The 16,797-nt window shown below is 36.4% G+C and overlaps 2 long non-coding RNA genes across 5 annotated transcripts in view; both read right to left on the reverse strand.

Annotated features, from left to right (window-relative positions):
• Positions 1 to 383: 383 nt before the first annotated feature.
• LOC112142304 lies at positions 384 to 2,671 on the reverse strand. The gene is made up of 3 exons (XR_002918566.2): positions 2,444 to 2,671; positions 1,775 to 1,896; positions 384 to 784 (listed from the first exon to the last, which is right to left on the reverse strand). It is a non-coding gene; the product is annotated as an uncharacterized LOC112142304 (long non-coding RNA).
• Positions 2,672 to 13,932: 11,261 nt separating this feature from the next.
• LOC112142309 overlaps positions 13,933 to 16,797 on the reverse strand; it is a 25,341-nt gene continuing 22,476 nt past the window's right edge. For all 4 annotated transcript variants that reach the window (XR_004947366.1, XR_004947368.1, XR_004947367.1 and 1 more), the window contains one exon: positions 13,933 to 14,297. This is a non-coding gene — a long non-coding RNA (uncharacterized LOC112142309). The remainder of the gene's footprint in view (positions 14,298 to 16,797) is intronic.

The following is a 16,797-nucleotide window of genomic DNA, read 5'->3' on the forward strand; positions in this document are numbered from 1 at the left end:
AGTGGGGAAGATTGCAATGTAAACAGGAACTGTAATTAGCAAAAAATAAATAAAAAAATAGCATAAACAATTTGTGGAAGACGTATTTTAGCTGAAATTAAGCCAACTGGTCATCATCGTTAAATATTCTAAATTTTTAAAACGTGTTTTACATTAATATTTGTGTATATATTTGTTTGCAATAATTGTTCCTATTTTCTGCTTGGACACAAATCAGACTACAAGAATGTGCAGCCAAGCGATACGGCCAATAAAATCTAATCTCTGATTTTTGTCATTCTAAATTTGATTTTCAATTGTAATCATTCTTTTCCTCCGTCCTTTTACTTTCTTTAACAAAGGTTACAAACGAAAGAATCTATTTCCCCCTAGTATTTTTACGTAAGTTTATACATTTGCTTTATTTCAGTCTGTGGTCTAATTAAAATAAATTCATACAGCAGCTTGATCAATAATCAGTTCTATGAAGTGATAATCAGGTTTTTCTAATCATCCAGTTTTACAGAAAATTATACATATGAACATGTCAACAAACAATAAAATCTATTATTCTTTTTACAACAAGACTTACAACAAAACAGTCAAGAACAACTGACATCTTACTTTTAAGATTTTACTTTTTTAAAAATGCAAACATTTCAAGTGACCAAAAACTCCTCCCCTTTAAGGCCTTATATTTGAAGTTACCACATAGATATTTTCAGGATCCTCGTCCAGGTAGATGCACAGCTCTTTAATGATGCATTCTCCTCCATCAATAATGTCATCTTTAGCACCAGCCTACCTGTAAAGGGGTAAGCAAAGAAAGGGTTTGTTACATTCTTGTAAACCTGGGGGATATATCGATGTCATCGAATAATTTGAATTTTTTACATTTAATAAAATCAAGACCCCCCCAGCTCTCTGCTCTCCTGGGCTTCCGTAGTTTGGTGTAAAGTCAAAGAGAGAACGCTTGTTCTGCATGATTTCATATTAAAAAGTATCACTTTTAAAAATAATCTAGTAATTTGTCCAGTAAAAAAATATGTTTAGATCTTTTTTTATCTTCTAGCCAACTTGGCTGGTGAGTCAGAAATTAGATTTTGGTCTCTGGGGTGGTGACTTCAAACTTGGAGCATTAAACTACATGCAGCAAAATCAGTTTGAAGGCTGTTACTATCAAAGTGTTCCGCTGAATGATTGTATTGTTTTTCTTTATTAGATGCTTAAATTAGCGGTAGCTCATAGAACACCTGCTGCATTGTTCTATAAATAATTTTACAGTCTCTATTTAGTTACACTTCATCTTCAAGCAAATGTCTAAACAACGTGAAAATAAAATGATTTTTGTTAAAAATATTATTTCGTTTGTAACCTTTGTTAAAGAAAGTAAAAGGGTGGAGGAAAAGAATGATTACAATTGAAAATCAAATTTGGAATGACAAAAATCAGAGATTAGATTTTATTGGCCGTATCGCTTGGCTGTACATTCTTGTAGTCTGATTTGTGTCCAGGCAGAAAATAGGAACAATTATTGCAAAAGAATATATACACAAATATTCATGTAAAACAAGTAGAATATTTAACGATGATGACCAGTGGGCTTAATTTCAGCTAAAATACGTCTTCCACAAATTGTTTATGCTATTTTTTTATTTATTTTTTGCTAATTATAGTTCCTGTTTACATTGCAATCTTCCCCACTTCATAATTTTTAGTCATGTTCTAATTTCAAAAGCTTATACTGCATTACAAAGAATTACAACAATTACTGTACTAAACAAATGATATTTACCTGACATACTTCAAAGATTGCCATCGTGGAAGTCTTTTATCACTGGATCACTTTATATCTTCTAATTGAGAATGTCTTTTCTATTTTCCTCTTCACCATCCCTCTGTTGTTCCTTTCCTTGTCTGAAATGACAATGGTTACATTAACAGAAAAACATATATACAAAAAGAAAAAAATCCCTTTTGGTATTTTTAATATTGCATTATTTGTATGATCACCCGTATTTTAGCCATAAAATTTCCAACTTTGAACTGTCTAAAGAAACACAAATGTATGATTTCTTATTTTAACTAATTACTAAGGCGTTTTTCAAACTGTCAATATTAAAGGAAGACAAAGTCTGGTCACTTCATGATGGATACACATATAACCTAGCAGGATTACAAAAACACTTGTGATGACACAGGAACAGTATGATAACATGTAGCAATCAGAAGCATAAAAAAAGTGTGCAGCATACATGTTTCATAGACTGTCAAAACAACAGCACATTTCTTTTGGCCAATTTAGCTAACAACAGTTAGCGCTAGCATTAGCATAAGTACGAACTTTTTCATCTTGTCAAGTTATTCTTAAAAAACGTTTGCTTGTCCATTATAAAAATATCCCAGCCAAAGTATCTAACTATTACCTACATTGGCAACCAAACACATGAAGAGAAAAACGTACCTTGTATCTGATAAGTTCTCCAAAACGATGTTCAAAAGACGAGAGAAAAAAGACCAACTCAGAAAAAAATGAACAGAAGTTTCTCCTTCTAGAGCTCAGCTCACTTTTAAATTCTTCATTTAAAAAGAAAAGAACCTTCTTCCCATTGTTCAGAGTGCTTGCTTGTCGTGTATTCTCCCACTGCAGTTCACCACCTGTGACGAAACTTTCTGTTAGCCGGTTGTTAGCCGGTTAGCCCGGTGGAAATTTCAGAATAAAAGCCGCGTAACTTCCGTTGTGGATCAAACTTCCGTTGTGAAGTTAATGTGTTGTGGGTGCTGCCAAATTGATGTGTTGTGGGTGCTGCCAAGTTAATGTGTTGTGGGTGCTGCCAAGTTGATGTGTTGTGTGTGTTAATGTGTTGTCTGTGTTGCCATCTTAATGTGTTGTGCTGTGAGCCTTCAGGGCCACCGTAGAGTTGAGTCTAAAGTCATGAAATGAATGACTCAAGTCTGACTCGAATCTTTGTCATCTGACTTTAGTCCACACCTCTGGTGGCTGGAATAGACTCCAGGGATTTTCATGACCCTGAAAAGGGATTCTGAGTATTCAGAAAATGCATGTAAGGATGGATAGATTTAAAAATTTTTTAAACAATAGTACGTCTGACTGAGGTGATTTAAATTTTAATTTGGCACTTAGCAATCCAAAAAAATATATAACAGTTCTCAAACGTTCTTGTATTTGTGTCTGTGCAGTCCTCCCTCAACACTGGGTGATAGAAGAAGAAGATCTCTGGAACCAACAGAGGAACTTAAGAGTGGAACAGAATGATCCAGAACCCACGCAGACTAAAGAGGAACCGGAGGAACCTGAACCTCCACAAGTTAAAGAGGAACAAGAAGGGTTCTGCATCAGTCAGGATGAAGAGCAGCTTGATTTGAAGCAGGAGACTGAAACCTTTATGGAGATTCCTACTTTGGAGGAACATGTTGACAGTGAAGCAGATGGAAACAATCAACAGAGCTTTAATGGAACTGGTAGTCAGGATGAAGAAGGAAACCAACATGAAAAATCAACATCAACTCCAGATGAAGAGACAGAGCCACAGAACAGAGATCAGAGGAAGAGAAGAGACAGAAGTCATGTCCAAAGTGTGGCCAGCTGTCATATGTCAGAAGGTCAGTGCGACTCTCATGTCAGAAGAAAGTTTAAGATGAAAACTTCTGTTAAACAAAATCAATCCGCAAAAGAAAAGAGACATTCCTCTGCAGGGTCTGGAAAAAGAACAAGAAATCCACACGACGTGTCCGTCTACATGAGAACTAAGTCGGATGAACGATCTTATGTCTGTGAAGAATGTGACAGAAGTTTTAGTTATGCATCTAAACTTAAGAGACACGTGAGAACCCATACAGGAGAGAAGCCTTTTTCTTGCAAAGAATGTGACAGAAATTTTAGCGATAAATATTTTCTCAAAACACACATGAGAACTCATACAGGAGAGAAGCCTTTCTTGTGTAAAGAATGTGACAAACATTTTAGTATTAAATATAGTCTCAAAGAACACATGAGAACTCATACAGGAGAGAAGCCTTTTTTGTGTAAAGAATGTGACAAAAGTTTTAGTCGAAAATCTTCTCTCAAAATACACATGAAAACTCATACAGCAGAGAAGCCTTTTTCGTGTAAAGAATGTGACAAAAGTTTTAGTCAAATATCTCATCTCAAAACACACATGATAACTCATACAGGAGAGAAGCCTTTTTCGTGTAAAGAATGTGACAAAAGTTTTAGTCGAAAATCTTCTCTCAAACTACACATGAGAACTCATACAGGAGAGATGCCTTTTTCGTGTGAAGAATGTGACAGAAGTTTTAGTCAAATATCTAATCTTAAATCACACATGAAAACTCATACAGGAGATAAGCCTTTTTCGTGTAAAGAATGTGACAAATGCTTTAGTCAGATATCTAATCTTAAATCACATATGATAACTCATACAGGAGAGAAGCCTATTTTTTGTAAAGAATGTGACAAAAGTTTTGGTCAAATATATAATCTCAATAAACACATGAGAACTCATACAGGAGAGAAGCCTTTTTTGTGTAAAGAATGTGACAAAAGGTTTAGTCAAATATCTCATCTCAATAGACACATGAAAACTCATACAGGAGAGAAGCCTTTTTCGTGTAAAGAATGTGACAAATGTTTTAGTCAGATATCTAATCTTAAATCACATATGAGAACTCATACAGGAGAGAAGCCTTTTTCGTGTGAAGAATGTGACAGAAGTTTTAGTCAAATATCTAATCTCCAATCACACATGAGAACTCATACAGGAGAGAAGCCTTTTTCGTGTGAAGAATGTGACAGAAGTTTTAGTCAAATATCTCATCTCCAATCACACATGAGAACTCATACAAGAGAGAAGCCTTTTTTTTGTAAAGAATGTGACAAAAGGTTTAGTCAAATATCTCATCTCAATAAACACATGAAAACTCATACAGGAGAGAAGCCTTTTTTTTATAAAAAAAAAAAGCAACTGAAACGCATAGTGGATGATTCAGGAAGAAATTATAATAATGTTTTAACTAGGAAGGTTTAAATATTGTGAAAAACATTTTCCCTTATTTTAAGGATCATGTAAAATCAACTTTTAAAAAGTGTATTATAATGTTGATTCCTTTCTACAAACAACCCCAAAGCGGTATTTTGATACATTCAGGCATTTCTGTGTAATCCTCTAAAAATTTGTGCTCTGAGCACCAGCCCCTCCTAACCCACAAAAACAAGCGGGTTCTCACAAACTGACATCACAAAGTGAGGACGGCCCCTTTAAGGAAGTGTCTTCACTGCCAGCACTACCCCAGGGTAAACACCTTAAAATTATTTCATTTTAGCATTGACTCTGAGAAGAAATGGGTTCTTGCACACTTGCACCTAATCTGCAAAGATAGATTAGATCTATATGGATATAGTTTACTCTGAAAGGCTTAAGAATGGCATGATAACAGTAGCGATTTTAGGCACGGGCAGTACGGGCTGCTGCTCGGGGTGCCAACTCGAAGGGGGCGGCAGCTCAGCTCTTGGAGGAAAAAAAGTCTGCGCCGCTGTTGGTTTCTACTACCTGTCATATCACAATGTTTTGAACGGCCTGAAACCAGCGAATTGCCGCCCCCTACAGGTGCATGCGCTCCCGTCGGCTGAGAATACAACAGACAGGTGTGAAGAGAGAGGGAAGGGCGGAGGGGCAGTTCAGCTGCGGGTCTCCTAAATTAAGAGGAGGGATGGGATCGAGGGTGGGGTCTACTTTGTTAAAAAAGAAATTAAGTCAGTCATAAAATGATATTCTATAACCCACACTTCAATACAAGAATATACAATACAAGAATCTAAATTAACAACCGCCAAACGTGGGTAAAACTTTATTTTGCCGGTCAAAAAACTCTTTCACGTTGACAGGTGAGTCTCTGTTCTTCATCTCTGAGGCTCAAACACATCCAGAATGAAGTCTGCTTCTCCCTCCACTGCTGGTCGCCACAAACATCCATTTTAGAGTTTGTTTAAACATTTAATCCTGAATTTATTGCCCAGATTTAATGGATTTAATTGTAACATTCACCCGGCACGAGGTGCGTTCAGGGCTGCGTGGAATTTCAGCACTTATGCGCTTGCATTAAGAACTCGCTATTGCTGCATTCAGGTGCGCCGGGAGTTTCTACTATTTGCTCACACTGACCTCAGCCAACACAAACACTCATTCGGTGCTCCATTACATTGTGACTCACAACTACAACACACTGATCTGTAAGATTACACATAATTATGCTAAAATGTTGCATATATTTCTATATAAGCATGTTTTTATATGCATCACATAAAAAAACCTTAAACTAATTATTGTACTGTTCTTCACTAGTTTTAATACTATTTATTATCTAAAATTAGGGATGTCCTGATCCGATCACATAATAGGAAATCGGGGCGGATCAAGTAGTTTATGACTCGATCGAAATCGGAAATAGTCTCCCTATCAGAATTGCATATTTCATTTATTCTTATTAAGATCAAAATTTTATATGTCAGGCATATTATTCAGGATAAATACCCCACTAGAAGTCTGCATGTCATGAACAGATCACCAAATGTAATTGCCATAAAATGCATCAGAAAACGGCAGCAGCTCAAGCAGAAGGCTAATGTAAACAATAAGTCAAGCTAGCTAGTAGATCACAGATCCAGACTTCCAGGATCAATAACTCTTTTAAAAACACTTTAAACTGAAAGCAAGTGTCTCTAATGGTTTGTCTTAACGTAAACATAAAGGCATATTAACAGAAAAAAGACAGTTTTTGTTTCTTTTTAATGTGAAGCTCTTCGTGCTGCAGACAGATGGCTAAACAGCATCTGCTAAGTGCTAAATGCTAGCTCTGTGATTTAACTCTGTAGGACCCGAGCTGTCCTTTGATATGCCTGTTTTATTTATCGGACAGAAATGATCAATATCGGGTTCTGGACTTAATATCAAATATTAATAAATTCAGGCTATTAAGGATCATTAATATCATTAATGTGCTTAAGTTTCAAAGCATCCACGACAAATCATTTATATTAATCAGTAAAGAAAATTAATACCATAGTGATTGTAAACTTTTTAGTAATCATTACTGCATATTATATAAACAATAATCTAATATTTTCATTGAAAAAAGACACTGTGTGCATGAATTATGATAATACAAAAAGTAATAATTAAATCATCTTTACTTGCTAATGCAGTAAAAATCTAAATATTCTCATTAAAAAAAGACAATTAGTGCAGATTGTATTAATCAAAGAAATCAAAATATTCTTATTCTAAATAGAAAAAAATACAATTTGTGCAGATTGTATTAATCAAAAAATGATTATAATAACAAAGAAAAATAATAAATTGAAAAGAAAAGGATCAGCAATTTGATCAGAAATCAGTGCTACATCACAGCTTAGGAACAAGTTTAAGGCCACATAACGGATCTTCGTTGTTTTGACTGAGAGACTGAAGGTCTCATCTCAAGGGAAATGTGCTCGAGTTCTGCAGCTCAGAATCGGCTCAGAGTTCACCTTCAGCGGTTTTTGAGTTCACATTTCACATTTTGCTTCAAGCGGATGACAGACCTCAACAGTGTTTAGGTCCAAGGAAATCCCTTTAGACGCAAGAAATACTCAAACTTGATCCTCTACGGTCGGTATAGCTTTCATCACAGCTCCGTTAGCTTCCATGCTAGCGCTGGTAGCACCAGGCCGCCCCCAGGGTTGTAGTTGAAGTCCCGTGAGAATCACATTATTCATCCGTGCCTGTTGATCCATGTCATGCATCCTCCTCTCCAGGAGATCTTGGCGATTATCTCGTTGTTCGTTACGTGCTTTTTCTTGATGGAAATCTTCCACGAGTTGTAGTAGCGGTGATAGTTTTTCTTGAAGTTCCAGCTTAGATTCAGAGAGAACTGCTGAGGTTATCTTAGCCTGGATGTCGGCTAACGCGGTTTTGAGCTCTGCCAGATCGGCTTCAAGATTTTTCTTCGGTGCCATGTTCAACTCTCCTCGTTGCGGTAGTTGTTGCTGCAGCTTGGTGATTAAAGTCGCTTGTAGACAACTTTAAAAGACTGTAAAAGCCGAAGAGTTGAGGAGAACTGGAGACACGCGTCTGCCCGTGACCTGGAACTGGAAAAAAAAAAAAAAAGATCTCTTAAGAGCTTAAAAAACTCAAAAAGCTTTAAAAAAGAAAGAAACTAATAAATGTTTTTCTTTTCCTAATAAAAAAAAAATCAAATGACTCGTAATCGGATCAGAACCAAAAGAACCTGACCGGGACATCCCTAGTATCAATTATTGCATACATCATGAGTTTCACTTTTGTGTTGATTAACAAAAATATTTAACTTGATCATGAAATTTCTTTTCTTATATACTTGGAGTTGAAATGTTTTGTTCTGAATTATGACAGTAAGGTTTGATTTTCATAATTTCGTTGATAATGTTCAATTTTTGTCGGTTGATTTTTATTAATAGTTTTTATACATTTAGTGCATTGCTTACATTTGTTAGATTAACTATTGTAGTTGTAGTTTATTCTGAGACAATGTTGTCTATGTCTGTGTGTTACCATGACAACACTAGAAGTATTTTCTTCACTATTTATCTGATTAGTAAACCTTTAATTTTATGTTTTAGACTAAAACTGACTGCAGTTCATACTTTGAGTCATGTGAGCAAGTTACACTTTTGTAAAGTAAAGTTGTAATAAGGAGTCAGATGAAGAATGTGACTGATGTTTGTGTTGTTGTGATTCCTGTTTTGTATCAGAGATTAGAAGTGTTTCTCTGTTCTTTTTAGTCGTCAGTGTTCTGTTCCAATCTTTCCTGTGAAGAATAAAGTGGACGTGAACATCAGTCAGAAGTGTGGAGTCTTTCCCACAGTGTGGCTTTCTGCTGTTTGTTGGTTCTCTGCAGGTTCTAAAGCTGGACTCCTCCCCTTTACTGTTTTAGAGACTCATCATGAGTCTCAAAAACAATAAATCACCTGGTAGTGACGGTTTATCAGGAGAGTTCTATCAAAGATTCTCTCAAGAACTGAGTCCCTTCATCTTTAAAACACTTTGGGAAAGCATTGAAGGAGGTAAACTCCCTCCTACTGTGACACAAGGTATCATATCTTTATTCCCAAAACCCAATAAAGATAAATTATTCATAGATAATTGGAGACCAATTTGTTTACTTAACAATGGTTATAAAATATTAGCACAAATTTTAGCCAAAAGAATAAAAAAAACCCTCTCTGCTGTTATTGATGAATCTCAGTCAGGCTTTATGTCTAATAGTCACATTACAAACAATATAAGACTAGTTTTGGATTTAGCGCGTTCAGCGGTATTTAAAATAAATAACCATCCTAACAAGTGAACAGCTGGATCTTTTCTCTGTTTGAAAACACGACCAGGTTTCTAGTTTGTCTCGCGGTCCTCAGACGGCTGCGTCTAATTCAGGCTGAAGCTGGAAAATTACGGCGAAGATGAAACTTTGGTTGGTGATTTTATGCGCATATATGCAACGTATAATTTATAAGATACAATCAAAGCAGTGAAATAAAGAAAAACGAACGTTAAACAAAGAAAAAAGTCCAAAGCACATAACCTCAGAGTGAAATCTATTTCTACAGAGTAAATCCTCATCTAAAAATGTCGACAGCATGCTCCTCTTGTTGTTTTAAACTGCTGCATCGGTACATTCCATTGAGGAAAACAACAGCAGGACAATGATTGGTACATTGTTGAATTGTAAAGTAGGTGTTAAAAGGTCTTCACGGACCCATTGATGAAGTCTGCTCCCATTGGCTACCCGTCATCTGTCAATCAAACCCCCCAGACGTTCAACATCAGACCCACAAACGCTTATTGAGCCATCTGATTGGTCAATTTATAACTCTAATAACTTGTGATAATGGAAAAAAATCTTTAAGAAAAAATTAGGATTAGAAAAAAGAAGTTAAGCAGAAAGCAGCAGAGGAAGAATGATTATTCTGACTTATAAAATGACAGAGAAATAACTGTCTGTTTCTCAATGGAAGTCAATGGGACTTTGGCCTTTTTGCAACCCAGTGGTACTTCCTATATGGAACACGGAAGTAGGGGGGGTTGCTCTGTCCAGTTATTCTTATACAGTCTATGTTCTCTCCTCACAACTTCCGTATTTGGAACAATGGTGACATCCTTTACCAGAGAAAATCTATATTTTTTCCTAACTGGTTTAATAATAATATATTATATGTTAAACAACTATTTAATTTAGAAGGCAAATTATTATCATATAATGAGTTCCTAGAAACCCACCACATTCCAGTCACTCCTAGAGAGTTTTCTATTGTAATGGATGCTATTCCTCCAGGAGTGCTGATGTTATTTAAGGGGAGCATGTGTACTTCACACAGATTGTGTCGTTGTCTAAAACCTCTGTAGGTAAATTGTGTTTTATTTCCAGCCCTTCATCCAGGAACAAAAAAACAAGATCCCTTTTTCAACAAAACACAGCAACTATACCTTACGTTACCCACTATTGGAGAACATTTGAACCGGAAATCGAATGGAAGAAAGTTTGGACTCTATCCTTGAAATACTTTATCCCCAACAAACCTCAGGAGGTTTGTTTCAAACTCTTTCACAGGTGCTATCCAGCGAAATCCCGTCTCTACGTCGATATAGACAGACACTGTTCCTTTAGTAACCTGGACATTGAAACACGATGTCATTTATTTTGGAATCGTCTTCATATTGCTCCCCCCAACCCCTTTGGGCTGAAAAACTGTTACGCTGGAGTCACACAGGACGCGATAGCGCCGCGAAGCGGCGCGGAACGGCGTGCGCTTCCATTCGGCGCCCATGTTAACCTATTGCGTCGGTCACACCAAGCGCGGAGCGACGCGCAGCGGCGCGGAGGGTTATGGCAAGCCAAAGGGGCCAATAATCCCCAGGAAAACCCCCGTAAAAACCGGCGTTTTTGCCACGAAAAACGCCGGTTTTAACGCACGTTTTAAAAGTAGCACGTAAAAAGCGGCGTTTTATTGTGTAAAAACCGCACGTCGAAAGCGGCGTTTTATTGTGTGCAAACCGCGCGTCGAAAGCGGCGTTCTAGTGCCGTCAAAACCGCGCGTCGAAAGCGGCGTTCCAGTGCTGTCAAAACCGCGCGTCGAAAGCGGCGTTCCAGTGCTGTCAAAACCGCGCGTCCAAATGTCACTACCTGGGCCGTAGCCTAGGGGTAAAGTCACTGACCTGTGATTCAGAAAGACCGAGTTCGAATCCAGCTCATGACCTTTCCTTTCCCTTTCCTGAACTGCTATTTTCTTTTGCTGGCACACAGCAATATTAGGATTAGGATATTAGGAGTCATTGCTTCTTTTGTGCTCCTTTGCTTTTTACAGATGCATTTTTTGACCGATAAACTGTAAAATATACAACAGCAGGCTTTCTTTGTCTCTATTACTATTACTCGACATGAAAGGTGTGGTCTTCTGTCTCACCACAAGAGGGAGTCTCTGCTTTAGAGCAGCTCAGAAGAAAGAACCTGCCGTGAAAAGAAACACGGACAGAAGCTGATTGTGTTCCGTTTATGTTCTAGTTGGTCACTGAAGGCTTAACTTCAGGAAAAGAAGAAAAACATCCTAATTTGTCCGGGTCTTTCTTTCAAAACAGCGACACTTTACCGCTGCAGCTGAGGTCTGTAACGGCTTCCGGCTTCATGCCGTGTTCCATGGCGAAGTGTGCATTATGAAACATGAACGCACTTCGCGGAGGCCTAAACCGTCTGACGCGAAGCCTCCGTGAAGTACGTTCATGTCTCATAATGCACACTTCGTCGGGTATTATCCTTTACATATAGAATACCCCGTTTTGTCTTCGTCCATCACGCACCTGGGCCGTGGCCTAGGGGTAATGTCGCTGGTCCGTGATACAGAATGACCGGGTTCGAGTCCAGCTCATGACATTTCTTAAACTGCTTTTTTTCTTTTGCTGGCATACAGCAATATCAGGATTTTGATCGTGGTCACTGCTTCCTTTTTGCTCCTTTGCTTTTTACAGATGCATTTTTTGACCGATAAACTGTAAAATATACAACAGCAGGCTTTCTTTGTCTCTATTACTATATATATATATATATATATATATATATATTTTTTTTTCTGATCAAAATATCAAAACAGCATGCTGTTACAAAATGAACACGTGGTTACTTTTTAAAGATTGTGTAAAATCCATGGGTGAAGAAATAATTTGGAATAATCTGCAGCTGTGAAATAAATTTACCTAAAAATGTTCTGCTAACGATCACCAATTAACAATGTGAAACAAGCAATTTAAATAATTTTTCACTGTTAATCACACCCTGAATATTGTCTGGCAAAATGTTTTAACTTGTCCTTTAACAGGAACGAAAAGCATTTAAAGCAAAACAATGTATTTCATTGACTTCTTGTTAAACATCAACAACTTGAAAGGTATCGCTTCATCCCTACTTAAGGTGTGGATATACATTTGTTGTTATTAAATGAAGCCGTCACGTGACTGCAGAAATGTTTGTAGAAAAATTACATTCCTGAGTCCTAATGACTAATAACCTGTAATCAGTCAGAGATAGGGTGGGTGGGGATGTCACATGGCCAGGATTCTCAGAGGTGTAACAGCTGCGCTGACAGGAAAACTGCAGTGTTGGGTCTGTGTTTTTCTTTTTTTTTTTTTAATATGACTGCATGATGACATCATTAGATGTATTACTACAGATAGCCAGGGTCTTTAGATTTGGTTATGTCTGCCACATATGGAAGTGTCATCTATATTGATAAAAACACAGTTTGGATTTTCAGGCATAGGAGCACCAAAGTTTTTCAGAATGTTTTTTATCAGACAGGATGCATTGTAACCCAAGTTCGGTCTTTTGATCTCCTCCATGTTTTTTGTCTGGAATAACCTGCTTTTTCCTCATCTTGGAGAGCTCAACTTTTTCCTGAATGAAAGATCAACAGAGCTGGTGGTTTTCAGTGGAGCTGATGTCCAGTGCAGAGGAAGCTGCAAGCATGTGAGCAGGAGCTGAGGTCTCGTACCTCAGTATCTTCACCTGAAGAGGATCCTTTCTCCGCAGGTGTGGTGCTGAGCAGCGACATGGACAGACTTTCCCTGACCTGACTTGTTTTGATTCAGTTTACCACAAGCATGACCTTTTTCATCTGTGACTGACAGACATGCAGACTAAATGCTGAATGTAACATTTGATTGAATGCATGTAGAAGAACATGAAATCCCGAGCTCTATATATTTTTTTTGTTACAGAAAAACATGTTCTTCTTAAATTTGTAATAAATCCTTTGCATTGCCATGAAACCATTTTGTTTATTGCCATAATCCATTATTACAATGCACACATCAGCATTCTGGTTTTTCACCTGCAAGAAGAGACATTACTAAACAGCTTTAAAATTCTGAGTAAAATTTAGCTGAGTTACTATTTCCAAATTTCTATTCACATTTCAAAATTCTATGTTTTTATGTCATAAAAAAACCTTGTTCATTTTAAATTTGTAATAAACACACTGCAGTGCCATTAAAACATGTTTTTATTCACAATGCAAACCATTGATCTCCACGTAAACGAGAAAAAATGCTCAACATTTCCAAATGTTTAATCATGGTCAGAAGTCAAAAAAGAGATGAGGTCACAGATTAGTTTCAGACCATGATCTCCTCTAGGTCCACTCAGTGGATCAAACTTGATCCTCTAAAGCATGGGTGTGAAACTCAAGTCATCAAGGGCTGACATCTTCCTGGTTTTCCATAAATCCTGCCTTATCCACTGCTGATTACCTGGATCAGGTGTGTTAAGCCAATAAGGAGCTTCAAAGGCTGGTTGGTTGGAAAACATGTAGGACACCGACCCTCGAGTTCGACACCTAAATTAAATTAAATTAAATTAAATTAAATTAAATTAAATTAAATTAAATTAAATTAAATTAAATTAAATTAAATTAAATTAAATTAAAATAAAATTAAGATTAAATGAAAGTAAATGAAAGCAGTAAAATGAAAGTTGTATAAATATTTACACTTTTCCAAATCCCAGTGAACCTTTGATTGCAGTGTTCATCAGTTCCTTGAAGTCTTCCTCTTCACCTACACCTCTTGGAAGGAAGAGGGTCAAACTGCATGTTGACGCGTAGGGGATCCGCCTCGTCCCTGGCTCCTGGTCATAAAACTCAATGAGGACAGGCTGCTGGAAACCCAGTGGGGGGATTGAGTCTGCCCCTGTGGTAAACACCAACAGCTCCTCATAAGTTATCTCAACCTCACCCTCTGTAAAAACACAACAGAAAAAAAAATAGCAAAAACATTAAAATCAAGTTAAATTTAAGACTTCTCAAGACTTATATAAGACCTGACATATGAAAAATTAAGACCAATTTCTTGACCTAATTTTCAGTCTTATGGACAAAGGAAAAACAAAATCCTGTCAGTAACAGAGAAATGTAATCCATTAAAGTTCAAATTTCAGTATTGAAATTACAATTACTAGACTATAGAAATCCTCATTACTTAATTTCTCACTTTTTGCTGCAGTAAAACATCTGTGTCTAATAAACCAAACTTTAGAAATAGTTGGCAATAACATCATCCTCTGTGAAATGAAAAAAAAAAAAGATATTAATACAAAAATAAATTAACCAACAAACACATACGAACCAGCCTCCAACTCACATAGAAATATGAAAACTCGACTGTAAATAAATTTAGTGTCCCCAGAGAACAAATCAAACGTACCCTATACAAAGTGCATGATTGATGTGTTTGTTTAGGGAAGTGACAGAATTAGCTCTTAGCTTTAGAGAATAGAGACTTAAATCCTATTTTGTAGCAATAATAAAACACTAAAACCACAGAAACGCTAGAATGAAGAGATAAAGTTTGGTTCACAGTTTTAGTGTCATCAGCCTGAAGCTGCTCTATGAGAGACAAAGCAGCAAGGACTGGACACACAGCTGTGCGTACCTCCGACAGATCTAATTACCTTTTGGTTACAAGCCGGGGTGGATGGTAACATTCAAAGTCTATCAGCCAAATTTGGACTCTTACTAGCCAAACGGAAAAATTATTTATACATTTCCAGAGAAAACTTTTGATTTAATTTGTTTCCAGTTAATGATTAATGTCCCACGAACAAAATAAAACCGCTAATAATAATGGATAATGCTTTGTGCCAGTAAAGTTCATGGATAACCTGCTGGATGATCATGATGTGGTCAACTTTTCCCTCACAGTTTGTTTTTCCAAGATATTTTTGAATAGATTTTGATATAAATTTTAAGGATTAAAAAATAATATTGCCCTTTTTGAATGCAATATGGTTCTATAGAGTAAAAAAGTAGAGATAATTAAAATAAATCGAAAATGTGCAATGTTTTTTGTGTTCTTACAGATCAGTGTGTTGTTTTTTTTGTCATTTCAAAGAATAATAATGACATGGAGCAAAAAGTGAGTGTGTTTGTGTAGGCTAATATCAGTGTGAGCAAATGCTAGAAATTACCAGCGCACCTGAGTGCAGCAAAAGTGGGCTCTTGATGAAATTGCCTAAGTATGTAAATTCGATGCAGTCCCAGAATGCACCACCAGCTATGGTGAATCTGAGGATTTCATCCATGATTTTTGCGCAGTAAAGTTACACTGCAAAAACTAAAATCTAACTAAGATAAAAAATCTTCAAACAAGCAAAAACTTGCTCATTTTTTAACAGTAAGATAATTCTTCTCATTTAGTAGCTTTTATACAAGATATTTTTTCTTATCTTAAGAAGTTACGTACTTAATTATCTCAATAAGATATTAAAGCTTGTTAATAAGATTTTTTTGCCTATTATGAGTAAAAACTCACTTGAAACTAGAATCTCAATAGTTACAACAGTAACATCATGGTGCGCAACTGTATTTTCAAAGTAGTATTTTCTTATTTCAAGCAAAAAAATAAGAAATTCTGACATTGAAAAAAATTTTATTTTCCAGAACTAAATAAAAAACAAACAGTCAGATTCCATTGTTTTTTTATTATCAACAATGCAAAATGTGTATTTGTATTGTAGCACAATTGACAGAGAACTGTAAATTTACACATAACATTTTAACATTTAACTTGTAACACTGGAAACACATTCAAAGAGAAAAAGTTTTTTCATTTACATTCAGATCATTTATGTTTTCTATGACACTTTAAGTCATCAAGTTCTGATGTCTGGGCAACATACAATGGGTCACGAGTTTTCGCTGTTGTACAATTCTATTACATCTCCAAGGTAATATTTTCCCTGTACGAAGGTTTGGCTATGATAGCTGATAGTGTAATAAGAGGTAAAATCCACCAGCTTATTTACTTCCACTAACTCTGTAGCTTGTGCAAGGTGTGGGACCTCAACCTGATAGGCCATGACATTTCTATCAAAGTGTATAGTTTGAAATGGCTGGTATTCCATACAAAACAGTATTGAATCAACAACAAAAATGTTTTTAATCAGTCCAAATTCTGGCATTTCACCGTGCATTACTTTGGCAAGTATCATCGTTTTCTGAGTTATGTATTTATTGCCATTTATCACAAGCCATTTGACTGATACAGCATGGTTAACTTCTTCATACCCTAGGAAGTCTCTCAGTTTTCCTCGTAAATACTGTAAATCTTTAACCTCAGATACAGGTCCCATCTCCCTTGCATTTGAAAAGATTGGATGTTTTGAAGGATCAGCATTTTGGCAGCTTTCATATATTTGGTTTTGATTTATCAAAGACCTGCAAACATTCTTAAAATTTAG

This window comes from Oryzias melastigma, unplaced genomic scaffold (genome assembly GCF_002922805.2).
Source record: "Oryzias melastigma strain HK-1 unplaced genomic scaffold, ASM292280v2 sc00254, whole genome shotgun sequence".
Classification (NCBI taxonomy): Eukaryota; Metazoa; Chordata; class Actinopteri; order Beloniformes; family Adrianichthyidae; genus Oryzias; species Oryzias melastigma.